The sequence below is a fragment of the Phoenix dactylifera genome, chromosome 1 (assembly GCF_051530095.1).
Source record: "Phoenix dactylifera cultivar Ajwa chromosome 1, Ajwa_hap1_PhDact_Kaust_v1.1, whole genome shotgun sequence".
NCBI classification, from domain to species: domain Eukaryota; kingdom Viridiplantae; phylum Streptophyta; class Magnoliopsida; order Arecales; family Arecaceae; genus Phoenix; species Phoenix dactylifera.
Window position 1 is genome coordinate 58,967,149 of NC_143190.1, and position 14,862 is coordinate 58,982,010.

The window sequence follows — 14,862 nt, forward strand, 5'->3', positions numbered from 1 at the left end:
ATCCCTCTCATGGGCGCCGAGGCCGGAGCCGACCTGCACGGTTAGCTCGGGAAAATTTTCTCGTAGTGGGATTTGAATAAGGAGCTCACCGGGCTCTACTTGCTTCTTCCAGGGGGTGTCCCTCGCATCGAGGGTTTCTATGGGGAGTGAAGGGCGCGTCGGGCGGTCTGGCGCCTCAGCTGGTTGTTTCACTGTGTGGGCCGCCATGTAGCATTGCTTGGCGACCAGTTGGTCTCCGCGGACCTCGCCTACTCCTTGGCCGGTGGGGAACCGCATGAGTAAATGGCGAGTTGAAACCACGGCTCGAAGGGTGTTTAACCCTGGGCGCCCAAGGATGGCGTTGTAGACCGAGGGCAGACGGACCACCAAGAAGTCCATCCTCACAGTGCTCTCCCGGGGGGCGAGGCCAACTGTGACAAGGAAGCTAGCCTCACCTTCAACCGAGACCGCATCTCCGGTAAACCCGACAAGCGGGGCATTGATTCTCCGGAGATGTCCTTCTGTCAACCCCATTTTTTGGTAGGCATGGTAGTACAAAATGTTGGCTGAACTTCCATTGTCAATTAGGACACGCTTTACATCAAACCTATTTACAATCATTGAGATGACCACAGCGTCATCGTGAGGGGTCTCGACCCCTTCTAAGTCCTCGTCCGAGAACGAGATGACTTCATCAGTACGTGGGCGCTTCGGGGGTGTTCCCTGGGCGGCCGTTCCTGCCGAGGCCCGCTCGATCATGTTGATGGTGCCGGCGATGGGCCTGTTGTCGCCTGGATTTTCGGTTGGTGCGATATTCTCCGCCGGCCTTCTTTCCTCAGGTCGATTCCTCACGAACCGGTTGAGTACTCCCCGTCGGATGAGCGCTTTTATCTCGTCCCGGAGTTGGAAGCAGTCCTCCGTGTCGTGCCCATGGTCTCGGTGGAAGCGGCAATACTTCCTGGTATTTCGGGGAAATCCCGTGTCTCGCATAGGAGGCGGGGGTCGGAAGAAGTCCCGACCCTCAATTTCCATCAGGATCTCGGCCCGGGGAGCATTGACGGGTGTATAGTTCTCGTACCTCGCCTGGTACATCCGGGGCCGTGGTGGAGACCTCGGACGAGGAGGTGTCCTCTGCTGAGGTCGCCCCTGCTGACGGGGCGGACTCCTCAGTCTGGGGAGATTTTTCTCTCTGCGGGGAGACCGGCTCCTTTGTCGGCCGCGCTCCTCGCGGCGCTTCTTCTGCTTCTTAGAGGCGGGCTCGATTGCTCCCCGCCTGGAGGCGACTGCCTCCTCGGCCTTGGCATACTTCCGGGCTCGGGCCAGCATTTCGGTGAAGTCGGCCGGGAAGCTCTTCTCGATGGAGAAGAGGAATCGGTAGGAGCGAACCCCAGTTTTCAGAGCTGACATGGCTATCGACTGGTCTAGCTCGCGGACCTCCCATGTGGCGGCGGTAAAGCGGTCCAGGTACTCTTTGAGGGACTCCCCCTCCTTCTGCTTGATATCCAGGAGGGAGTCTGATGTCCGTCGCTGGCGCCGGCTGGCAGCAAAGTTGGTGGCGAACTGCCTGCCGAGCTGCTCAAAGGAGGACACCGTGTTCGGCTTCAGTCCAGAAAACCAAAGCCGAGCGGTCCCTCGGAGGGTCGCTGGAAAGGCTTTGCAGAGTATGGCCTCCGAGGACCCTTGTAGGGCCATGAGGGCCCGATAACTCTCCAAGTGGTCGAGGGGGTCGGTGATTCCGCTGTAGGGCTCCACCTGAGGCATTTTGAATCTCGCGGGAACCGGCTCGTCCTCGATCTGGCGGGAGAAGGGGGACTTGGCAGTGAACTCAAAGTCCCCTTCCTGTCTTGCCTTCTTGCCGTGGAGTGCCGCAATCTGGCGCTCCAGATGCTCAACTTTTCGGTCGAGCTCCCCCACCCGTGGGATTGTCGTTGTGGTTTGCGCCGGCCCTTGGCGGTCCGGGGTTGACTTCGCCTCGGAAAGTTGGGGTCTCCGATCGAAACCTTCTCCCGGTAACTCCCTACGGGGAGCAGCCCGTTCTCCGTTGTTGGCTCTGGAGGAGCCATGCAGATTTTGACTGGGGAGAACCGGGCCGTTGGGGAGACACTCCGGCGGGGCCTGGGCCTGCGGGGGAAGCGCCGGTGAAGCTTCCACGCGCCGTAGGCCCTGAACGACGGCGGCCAGGGCCTGGACTTGCTGTACCAGGGCATTGAACTGTTCCAGCTGGACCTGAGGACCTGGGTCAGCTGGAGTTGGGGAATTCTGGACGGAGTGTCCAGGACTTTGCGGGGGACGCCGGGAGACGTTAGAGGCTCCCTTACTTCTCAACTTCATGACTGCTACTCGGGCCCTTCCTCTAGCGCCAACTGTTGCTGGAAATTGGACCCGGGGGCAATCTTCGGTCGAGGAGAGGGAGCGGAAGGTGGTTACTCACGGCGAGGCGGTGGTCCGTCGACGGGCGGCGTCCTCCGTCTGGGGCGATCGGAGAGAAGGAGCGGCTGGTTCCCGTGGCTGGGCGACGATCCGACAGTGGGCGGCGTCCTCCGTCTGGGTGCCTGCACACGAACCGGTGGCCGGGTCTTCCGGCGCCGGCCCTCCGACGCTCAAGTCAGGGAGGGGGCAAATCGTGTAGAGTAGAGGTAAACAGTGCTTGTCCAGAGTATCGATTTTCCAACCCCCTTTTATAGACCGGGGGTCGGTTTACCTGCGATGTAACGGGGCGAAGCCGTAGTACGGCTCGGCATGTCGTTCAGGTCGGCGCTTGGTCAGGCGAATCATTGCACTGATGTCGGCGATGAGGGCGTCGTACAACCCGAACTAGCACGCTACCAGGCGAATTTATTGCATCAGTGTCGGAGGTATGGCCGAGATCAGAGACTTATCACAGTCGACTAGACTCTGCTGGGCTTATTTGCCGTGGAGAGCTGGGAGTCCGTAGATGACAGGAGTCATGTGCATTAATTGTTGAGTGAGCCGGAGATCCACATTTATTGTGGAGTAAGCCGGAGATCCGCATTTATTGTGGAGTGTGCCGGAGGATCACAGCGGTCATGCGCAATAAATGCCGGAGGGGCGTCATAGTACGGTCTCTGGCCGGACCTCGGAGACGTACGGCCGTAGTAGGTGGCTGACAAAAGTAGGCCTCGGACATTGGGGTTTTTCTTAGGTCGGAGGTTCCGAGTTCGGATGCCGACTTCGGCCTTCCAGGGTCGACGATTGTGCGGCTTCTTAGGGGCATTCGTGTCATTTGGGGGAAAAACCTTATTCCCCCAACAATATCATAAGCAAGTTGTGGGCTAATCGTGGAGACAATTACAGAAACATTGGATTTTATATTTTGAAATTTAAATTATGTTATGTTAATTAGAAGATAATGATAAAGGTTTTTTTATTTTTTATTTGCAAGATGTACAGATGGATGTCGTCATATTGATTATGAAATCAACTTACCTCTCAGGCAGGGCCTCCAGGATTCAAATATAATGCAATTTAAAAATATTAAATCTTAATTTTTAATACAAATGCCACCAAAGGGAGTTTTCTGACGATTGCATCGCCTGGAATTTAAAAATGTTGTATTCCTACATTTATCTTTCAAGTATAACATACCAAAAAATAGTACAACATTTTTTTTCCTGATTGAAAATAACATAGTTTAAAAATAACATAGCTTGGTTGTTTCCGGGCTTAGGCCCGACCCAGCCCATAATGGACACCCGCAAGACCCTCCTCACCTCGTGAAAAGCTTGTAAGCGCGTGCGAAATTTCTCTTGTCGGCTTGCGTTACAAGCAAGCTACAAGGCCCACCACCTTCTCCGCCTTCTATAAATAGGTCCCCCAGTCCGGCTCCACCACGGTCTCTGGGGCGGCTTTCTCTCTTTTCCCTGCTGCGGGTGGTCGGCTCCGCTCGCACGATCGAAAGAAATGGAAGAGGAAGTCGAGGAAAGGGAAGCCGAATGGCAGGAGAGCGCTTCCAAACCCTCAATCTCCTCGTTTGAATTCCTTGGCAAGATCTCGTTCTTGATCGCGTTTCTCTGTTCTTGAGTCAGCGGATAAAAGGTCGATCTCGTTCTGGATACGATCATTTGTGAACCCTAGTTTCTTTATCCCTCTCCAATATCTTTAAAGTTCAATAACCAAGAAAAGAAAAGATCAGATCGTTTGCGAAATCCGCGGCAGGGCCTTCGTTGTCCTGTGCTCTTCTCCTTCGCCGTGGCTCCGAGGCTTCGTCGAACCGAAGCGCCTCTCGGCCGCCCTTGTCGATGGTGGGGTAGGAGGAGGTCCATGGCGTCCCTTATCATCAGGGCAAAACAAAGGGATAGCTATGGAACTGTCCGAAACCCTAGTTTGCCGTTCATTCTTCGTGATCTCTCTTCTCTCGATGAATAGTTTGGTTGGTTTTCTGTGGTTTTGGTTCTGATCGTTGGACGCGTCGAGATTGTCTGTTTCTCTTTTCATTGTTCCCAAAAAGGGATAGGAAATTGCCATTCTTTTCTTTATTCTTTCGTTCTTTCATCATGGGAAAAGTAGGAAATTGTGTTTATCTTGATGCGTCTTTGTGATTTTTGTTCTGCATTTTTCTTTTTCCGTTCTAATGCACCCACAATGAGAAAGAAAGATGATGCAACTAAAGGTGATGATGTATTTCAGTTCAGGCATTGCGCTTGATCTCCTTCAAGTTGAGGAAGGAGTGGGATTTCTCAGTGGACCCCTGCAGCGGGAGGCAAGGGTGGTTGGAACCCACAGGTTCCTTCGCGAAAGCCAGCAACGTCACTTGCCGCGGCAACACCACGTCCAATATTTGTCATGTGACTAGCCGGTAGGCCTCGTATGCTTAAGAATCTCTTCCTCACGACTCCCTGTCTAATTCCTTTTGTTGAAAAAAGAAAAAAAAATCCTCGAATCTCTAATTTTTATGTAAACAAATATCAAAGTAGGAGAGTCCTGAGATTGTTGCCGCACCAGCCATAATATTTGTATTTTAGATGCAGCCTACTCAAGAGTCAGATCACTGGAGTTCTTCAAGATGAGTTTGCTAACCTTACCTTCTTAAGCGAGCTGTAAGTCTGTCTAGTATAAGTACCGGAATCTGTCATACATTTAACTCACGCTATTATTGTGTTTTTGTAACAGAGATCTTGCATGGAACTATCTCAGTGGATCCATTCCAGCTGCCTGGGCTTTGCTTCCTCTCACGCTTCTGTAGTTTATGTCTCCCCATTTGTTGCTTTAAAAGAAGATTCACCGGCAGAAAAATAAAAATAGAGAGTCCTGTAAATGACAATATTGCAAATAACTCTGTTCTGCAGATCTCTTCTGGGTAATCGGATCTCAGGGAGCATCCAGAGGAGCTTGGAAGAATTACGACCCTTCAGTCCCTGTACTCCTCCAATCCTCACTATTTTCATAGCATTTTACTAGAATACACTAGGTGCAATGCACACTCCATGGAGATACACAACCTCCTGAGAAGAATTTCATGCACCACATGGCAGTTTGCTAATTGCATTTTTGCATTGTTATTATTACACTTTGTAACACATTTTCTATTCCTCTTCTAGTGTTCTTTCATCAAACAATTTAACCGGGGAGTTGCTGGACTCGCTTTTTAGTATTGCAACAAGCTATCCATGTCCTTTGCTAGTATTGTTTGCAATGCCAACCTTGAGAATAATAATGATTTGAATCTTAAATCTATTATGGTGCTTGCAGAGACATACAGGGGACTTCGATGCTGGGGCTCTTTCCTCCTATCTTCTCCACATTGCTATCTCTAATGCAACTGTAAGAACCATTTTAATGCTTCACTTCACCCATTTCAATTAGTCGAGTGGCTTCTAGTGTGATACATACCAGTACAATTGGGACTGCAGGAAAGTCTCTCACTCGAAAGGAGATGGGAAGTTCCCAGTGCTGCAAATTATAGAGAACTTGGAAGTACAGTAAGTACGAAAGAACAAAGTTAATTTAGGATAGCAAGTAGAGCATGTGATTTGGTCTATTCTGAACTTTTGCTCACTGAGTACATATCAATTGGAGGTATGATGCAGAGTGTTAATCAATATCTGGTGAACTCCCAGATTTTATTGGGAGATGCCTAATCTTGACCATTTGCAAGGATATCCAGAAATTCACTTTGGTGACTTTTACCTTCATTAGTCATTTGGGTTATATTTCAACTATATGATTTTAATTCCACAATCTGCTACTATGAATATTTGTTATACTATCAATTCATTAACATCGGTGTAAACCTTTTGTACTTCTTTTGTATGCTTTATGTTTCTCTTGTAGAGATCTAAGATTTAACAATCTCAGTGGTCCAATTCCAAGAAGTGCGGTGATGGACTGACAACAATAAGCTTTATGTAAGCAGATTAGATCGACATAGTCATATGCATACCATGAAGTATAACCAGTGACTTGATGGAGAAAGATTCAGTCTAGGTTCCTTTTTTATTACAATCACTGCAACTTTCTAACTATTATTTTCCTTTTTTATTACAATCACTGCAACTTTCTAACTATTATTTTCAATTTTTCATTAATTTGTTTCATATCCACTTTACTTTTCTCATCTAGGTACCTTACCAGTAACATGTTTAATGGAACACTGCCTAATTGGATCTTGAGCAGCAGAAAAAAATTGCATGTCATACTTACTGTGTGCTTTTTAAGCTGCATATTATTTGCTTATGAATTATCATTCTCCAATCGTAATTCCATCTCCATCATTTTATGAAATTCAAAATTTCAGGGATCATTCTTAGAACTCTTTTACAGGACCCTTGAATATATCCAGCTGTCAAATAAAAGATGTGGGTGGATTAACAAATTCCTTACTCGCCCTTGATCAATTGTTTTTAGTTAGTGATTTGTCTATTCTTAAGGATTAACAAATTCCTTACTCGCCCTTCATGTTTAGGAAGGAACCTGCCCTGTCCTGGGGAACCTTGATGTATAGGGACTTGCTGAAGTGTTTTTTCCCCTCTTCACAATAATATTTTGAATATTTTATTTCATATTGGTATGATATAATATGTCAAAATATCTAATCAAAAGCATATTTGTGATTGACTATTCCCCTTGTCTTGCTATCACTATTGATTGCACCTTGTTCATCAATTGTGGTGGCAGTAAGGTGACTTTTGATAATAATGAGTACGCGCGTATACATTAGAGTCTGGTCCATCAAACTATGCCGTCTCTGATAGTGGAAATGAGCTTATAGCAGTACAGGAGATTTTTTATGGAACAGCCAAGCAAAATACATTGTTAGGAATGCATTGGTGCAAAATGTGGCCAATTTGAAACTGTACATGACTGCTCGTAGAAACCCTCTCTCTCGCGCAAATACTATGGTCTTTGCCTACAGAAGTGATACAGTACATGCAATCATCACTTTGCTGAAATCATGTATACAGATGACCATGCATATTCCAGTGTTGGAAAGTGCTTATTTGATGTATCAAGACAGGTTATTGCTTCTGCTTTTGCATATTTAGGTTCATTCAACTCTGTGTATCTATGGGATACTGTAATTAGCATTAAAAATAATGATTCTTGGATCGAAAAACCTGTAATTAAGCTGGGTCAAAAGGTTTTACAAGACACCGTTTTTGCAAAGGAAGCAAATGAGTAAAGAAATTATTGAGTCATGTACTACTACGGTACATGGTACTGTGGAAAGTCGCTTTCAGTAGGCTGGCAAGGGACAAAAAGCTTTCCACAGTTCGCGGTATATGGACCTCTTATATCAGCTATTTCAGTTACACCAAGCTCGCTCTTAAAACACTTTTTCTCATTTTCTTTTGAAATGCTCGTGGTAATGAAGTCTCATCATTTCTTCATGGTAGACATCGTGCCTCGTGCAAAAGAAACCGAGCTATCTGTTCTAGCTATTTTGGGTATCATTGTTGCTTGTTGCGTCATAATTGCTCTGATGTTTATCCTGATTTGATTTTGCTTCATAAGGAAATAGGCTAAGAACCATGGTGAGATAATTAAACCTCAGTTTACATTATTGTGTTGTTATAATTTGCTTTAAGAAAAATGACAGCCCATCTATTTTCAGGACCTTATGCTTTTCCGGAGTGCAGCTAGTAGACTGCTGCTTTGGTGTCACCTTCTGGAATCTATAACATGACCTTCAATGAGGACCTTCTAGGATCTTATGCTTTTCCCCGGAGTACCACAAACCTCTTGAAGATAACATGGCCAACATGACCGTCTGAAGATATTTAGCAACATTTGAAGATTTTGTTGGTCCGCAATCTCAGTTTTTGTTATCTAGCTTGAGTTAAGCCATAACTCATCACATTTAGTTATAAATCTTAAAATATTTTCTGTACAATACTGTTCAGCAGTAGCCTGAATAGCCCTACAAGAATCATTACAAAGTATTGTTTGAATTGGCCAATCAGCATTTAGTTTGATCCAATCTGAATCCTGATCCGTCCATAGAATATCATCCCATTGCTTTGCTCGAGCGGCATCCACTTCCAAATCTCCTTTCTATATATTACCTTTCGGGCCAGTTATTTCTCATTCTGTCTCATGCTCCTAGGGACCTAAATCATATCTTTGTTAATGATTTCAAAAGCTACTGAACTAAAACCTTCATTCTAGTAGTTCTCAGGATTAATCCAGTGAAGATGACTTATGGTCATCAATTGGTGTTGCAACCACCGAACCCCATGTACATAGGTTTGATTTATGCAATCTCTTCTCACCCAGTGCAATTTATGTATTTTCTGCTTTACATTGTCAGATGGGAAGATAGTGTAGATATTTGTTTCTCTGGAAGGACTTCTAGCCTGTTTGGAAGAATGAAAAGCGCTTTGAGAGCTGTGCCTTGGGTGATCCAATAGTGGATTGGCATGGAGAGAGGTGAATCCTTCTTTTCTGCGGAGAATACGACCTGTCTCAACCTAGGACCTTATCTAAGATAGCTAGCCGGAAGGTAGTTTTTTGAGTTCTTTAGTCCTGTATAAGTACTCAAGATCTTCTCGGCGAATAACTGATGTGGAACTAAACAAATGTCCACACGGGTCCTCATATACTCTTCTTGTTCAATTCCTAACGTTCTTGTCAGACTAAGAGTTTAAATTTTTTCAAATCTAATCACAAGCACCACGATCGATCCGTGGGTGTCTCCTAGTCCACATAGGTTATGGGCCGAGTTCGCTTTGATTCCATTTTGAACAACCTAAGACTTCATCCAAAATGGCAAGGGGAGAAGAGGCTAGGTGTATTTTTGGTGCGAAAGACGGATTCACCTTCCTTTGCACGAGGCAACCGTTGGATTATCAGCTGCTTGTTTTGAGATCTGTGTTGATAGATGAATAATGTGTTTTGAGTGCTTTGGGATTTGTATTGTGGGTGATCCAATGGTATTTCTCATTGCGAAGGAAGGTAAATCCTTTTGTATGGGAGTGTAGGCAGTGAATGATGCTTCAGGCATTATTGGGTGTAGGCTTCATGTGAAGTTGGCTGATGGTCTCGAATTCTTTTTGTTCTCTTCGTTTTTTTTTTCTTAGCATTATAATGGTCCATAACTGTCTTTATAAGGTCTGTTAAAATTAGGGGTGGCAAAATATGACCCGACCTGCCAACCCGACCTGCGTTCGACCCGCCATAAACAGGTTCGGGTTTGGCCTAAACAGGTTCGGGTCGTAAACAGGTTGACCCGTTTAACCTGTTTATTAATTGGGTCGGATACGGATTTTAAATGTCTTGACCCGTTTAACCTGTTTAGATTGTAATTAAGCTGCTGCCGTTCATCTAAGATCAGGTGGTTTATAATCACTAGGAGTTCTCCAAACCCTAGGCCCCTAACCCTTTTCTATTCCCCGTGCGCTGTGCAGCCATGCGGCCGTGTCGTGCGAGGGCTTGGAGTTGGAAGCACCGAGCACGCGAGTCCAAGAGGAGGGGAAGATCGCCGCGGTTAGGAGGAGGGGAAGAAGATCGCCCCGAGTCTGAGAGGAGGGGAAGACGAAGATCACCGCGGTTAGGAGGAGGGGAAGATCGCCGTGGTTAGTATTTTAATGTTCTCATAATTTCGCTACTGCCCTAATTTTTTATTTTCCTTTTCTTTTGTTTTTGGTTTCAATCGATCTAGGTTAAGCAAGTTTTGCAAGGATTTCTCACTTGATTTAGATTTTTATTCACAAGGTTCTGAAGATTTTCTTTTGGATCAGCAGTTCTTCCGATGAAGTGAGAGCTTCGTTACTTTTTTTTCTTCTTTGTGAAGTTGTTGCTCTTCTGGTCCTCGGTGTTCTCCGATTCCGGCTTCTTTCTTCGGTGGAGTGAGAGCTTGGAACCCTAGGATCGTCAGATCGGACGGCGGATCGGCCCATAAAATAGAGTTGAGAACCGTTTCTTGGATAGGAGAGGTGATTTCATCCATCCATTTTCCGGAGTTAAATCTTCGATTTTCTTTCTCTCTTTTTATATGCAATATTGCAATTTTACTTATTTTCTTACCCGGGTTTCAAATCCATACATTTGATTTCAACCTCCAACGTAGTAGCATTCAGGAAGGATTTAAGAAGATCGACTATTTGCTTTTTTTTTTTGACAACTTGATAAAATGACCAAGATACTGTTTTTTTTTAAAAAAATGCTGATCCTATTCATCGACTTCTTTTTATTAAATTAATAAATATATTTGCTGGCTTTCAGGTGGAAGCTCCTGGAATTAGCTGGATCTCTCTCATTGCCGAAAGCAATTCCATTTACTTGGATCTTAAATAAGATTATCATCTACCTCATGTTTGTGAATGTCTGCACTGTAATACTAATTTGGTAAAAGGTGTGCTTTTTGGCTGGCGCTGTTTGGAATTTTCTGAGATTTGGTAGCATGAGCACAAGACGGGGTTTTAATTTCCATTTGATATTATTTAAGTGTCATACGGTATTTTCTTGAGCATACTGCTACCCCAAGGATAGCACTAAATCCTTTAGCTGACCTATCAACTATGTGAGAACATTATCTGTTGTTTGATTTGAAGTACTGCTTTGTTTATTCCTTGAGAGCAGAGATCAATGAAATTCCATACCGCCTTGTGGTTGCTGGTCGATTTTTCTTCAACATGCGTGGTCTTTGAAACTTGTATTTGTGGAGGTTGGTTTTGTTGGTTGTTAAATTTGGCTCCTTTTTCCCCTGAGAAAGTTCTTAAGTTTGGCCTCTGGTTTATTCTTTGTGTCTTGCAGATAATATTATAGTAGTAATTCCCTCTGTGAAATCTTTCCTTTTTCTCTGTCTTTTGGACCTCTTCCATGCATAGATGTTGTTGAAGGATTGCTCCTTATTGCATTAACAGAGACCATCTCAATTTTATGGATAAGTGTCGCCTTAGTTATTGTTGTGTCTTGTTGTTTTTATTTTTATCTTTGTTGTTTTCTTGATTCATTGTGGTTATACTGTTGTAATTTAGGCTTGTTATGTTGTTTGTTTGTTATGCCATTTGTGTGCCTCGGTCAGATCAGTTTAACTTGTTATGTTTGGTCACTTTGTTTCTAAGATTCTGGTGTGGATTACATGCTATGTGCTAGTGTCACTGGGGTAGGTTCTGTATATTACTGGTCCACTACATTTCTTTCTTCTATCATATTATGTGAGTTGCTTCTGCTCATAAAACAAACTAAACTGTGTTCCATGGGTCTCTACTGCATATTGTTGTTTCAGCACTTTCTGTGCCTCTAAATCTTATGATTTACATTTGTTGCTTCACTAACCTCTCATGTATCTCAGATGCCTTTCATGATTTTCAAAAGCTTTGGATTATATTGACAAAATTGTCCTTGTCTTTTCTCTAGGATGCTTACGGGTACCATTTATGGATTACTGATGTTTGTCTTTGCTTGTTAAATTAGATAGAGATTGTACCAATAAGCTGCAACCTTACTTCAGTGAAGCGTGTCCTTTGCAGGCAAAAATTCTCAAGGTGAAATTGTTGTTAACATTGAAAGACTACTCAAGTGTTATTTCAGAGACTGGATACATACTTAAACAAGATGAAGATAATTTGGAGGCACTACTGCTTCGTGGCCATTCTTATTATTATCTCTCAGACCATGATGTTGCTACATGGTTTGACTTATGAAAATTCCTATACAGAATTACAGATATATGTAAAAGGTTTCAAACCTTGTGTCATATGTGTACTCTTTTGCACTTTGCTGCAATGATGTTCTCCTTTTATTTAAGCTGCAGTTATTAGCTCAACTCTGCAGATTATCACTTCCAAACATTTGCAATGTCTAATGTCTGCACATGTTTAACATTCTGTTGCATGCTAGAGCTAATTTATTCTAGTGCTTTTGGTATGCCAAGAAAAAGTGAACAAAAAGAACATGAAAGTTCAGAAGAAAGTTTAAGATGCAGGCAGTCCTATATCTATGTTGGTAACCATGCATATTGTTCAGATGTGATACACTTTGCTAAAGGAAACAGATTAAATCCTAAAGGAAACAAAAATTAAAGCCTAAAGGAAACAAAAAGGGGCAAGCAATCTTTTTTTCAACTAATTTTCTTAATTACTGCAAACAGGTTAAACAGGTCGGGTCGGGTTGGGCAAACAGGTTAAACAGGTCGGGTTAGGATGGGTTGGGCTAAACAGGTTAAACAGGTCGGGTTGGGTTGGGCAAACAGGTTACCTGTTTATTAAACAGGTTAAACGGGTCGGGTCGGGTTACTTGTTTAATAAACAGGTCAGGTTCAGGTTGTAATTTCTGACCTGTTTAATAAACAGGTCAGGTTCAGGTTTATGATTTTCTGACTCGATCTGTATCTGACCCGACCTGTTTATGTCTGACCCGACCCGATTGCCACCTCTAGTTAAAATGGAATAATGCCATTATTGAAGTCTTGCTGCAAGGAGATAAAGATGTATGCAAAGACTGCTATCAGTCACCAATTCGTGCCCTGTTTGGTTCCAGCTTTCAAGTAGTAGTGGATGATCGTTGCGATGGACATAAATAGGAGTGAACTAGATACTACTCCAAAAAGCTTCACTGACTGTACTATTTCGGCACTCGCCAAACTGTGTTACTTGCATTTGGGCTATTCTTGCATCAGCAGTGACTGGCAATTTCTTTGACGTGCATATATAAACGAGATAAATGTTGTTTTGTTAGTTTTATATTTGACTCCATGAGGCTACCGGAGCCATCGTCCAGCGTTTTATGAAAAAAAAGAAGGCCTGTGGGGAGGAAGATTTGCTGATAAGAAGTTCATATGTGGGGGAAAGTGGGTGGAATTAGCCTGCAGATTGTGGCTTGTGGGCAGCTGGGTTGCTGCAAGGTATGGGGTCCGTCTGTTATTAATATTTGATGAATGAAAGATGCAATCATGTCATGAATTTAAAAGTATTTTTTATGGAATTTTAAAATTATTTTTTTGTGAGGATTTATGACTTAAATAAGATAGAATAATTTAATAATATTTTTTGGTTAGGTTTTTAAGGGGAGATTGCAAATAGTATCGGAGTTGATTTATGGTTTATATGGATTAGGAGGTGGCGATTTATTTAGGTTGGCTATGAATTGAACGTATTTGTAATTAAATTCACAATGTTTATAAGTAGATTTGTATGAATTTAGATCCTAGGGTTTAAAAAAAAAGATTTGTGAAAGGCCTGGCGATATATTTTTAATTCAAGCTGTTAAAATTAAAAAAAAATATTTTTTTTTTGATTGAGAAGACTTTAATGACTGGTTTTCGTTTTTTATACGGTTAATATCCAATCTCCATCATTCCCAAAATTATTGGTGGGACTCGCATGTCCTGTAATAAATTGATTAGAAGAGCAGCCTGGAAAGACCAGTTAGCACGGGAAGAATCGGGGAGAATCAGGGAGAAGTTGATGGTGGTTGGGCTTTAGCTATTTTGATGTAATACTAGAAAAGGCCATGGTGGCACCATTAGCGGACCAATGGCACTAGCAGTTAGTGTGACCCATCTACGTTGACCCATCTATTGATATTTCTCCACGGTCGCCTTCCATTTGGCTATTCTTCCTCTTCCATAAGAGACGGAAGGCCAGTTCAAGACAGCTGGTGGATCGAGAAGTTGCCCGGGAGGTTTGAGAAAGGCGATAGGGGAAGATTTTTGTCTGTTAGGCAGCCGCCTGTAGCTTTTCCACGCCAATCTTCCACACACAGACTTTAGTCTTATGGATCTTCTCTGAAGCAATTTTGTTTCCCTGACAGCCATAGGCTGGTTCTTTTTTTTTTTTATGCGTAGATTCTACATGGCTAGACCTCTCTAATGGACATTTAATATAACCATACTATTAATCCAAATTTTGAGGTTTTAATAATAGTTCTATATTGAATATTAAACTAAATATAAACCTATATATATATATATATATATATATATATATATATATATATATATATATATATATATATATATATATATATATATATATATATATATATATATATATATATATATATATATATATATATATATATATATATATATATATATATATACACTTAAATATAAAACTTTATCTTAGATATCTAAATAACTAGATCTTTTGAATAGATAAAGATTAGTTTTATATATTTTAGGCGGGGGTACAAAGATAAATTTTATCTCTCCTCCCTTAAAATTATATAGTGATTCTAACGGACATAACTTTTGATGAACAAATGAACCATGCACCTTTTGATGCTCACCCTTTCATATCAAGTACACTATTTGAGCAGATAAATATATCCATTTTAAAGAAGAATGAGAGAAAATTTTTTAATTTATTTTACTGATTTTTATTGCATCTTGATTTGGTTGGTTCAACTTTAACCTTGATTCTTCTTTATTAGAATGCACTTCCAGAAAAACACAAAGCAGTTTGTTATATTTTAGGAGTA

The 14,862-nt window shown here is 42.8% G+C and overlaps 1 long non-coding RNA gene across 1 annotated transcript; it reads left to right on the top strand.

Moving 5' to 3' along the window:
- Window positions 1–6,241: 6,241 nt before the first annotated feature.
- LOC149768792 (uncharacterized) lies at window positions 6,242–10,818 on the top strand. Its single transcript, XR_016397799.1, has 4 exons — window positions 6,242–6,344; window positions 9,843–10,010; window positions 10,229–10,370; window positions 10,660–10,818. It is a non-coding gene; the product is annotated as an uncharacterized LOC149768792 (long non-coding RNA).
- Window positions 10,819–14,862: the final 4,044 nt, after the last annotated feature.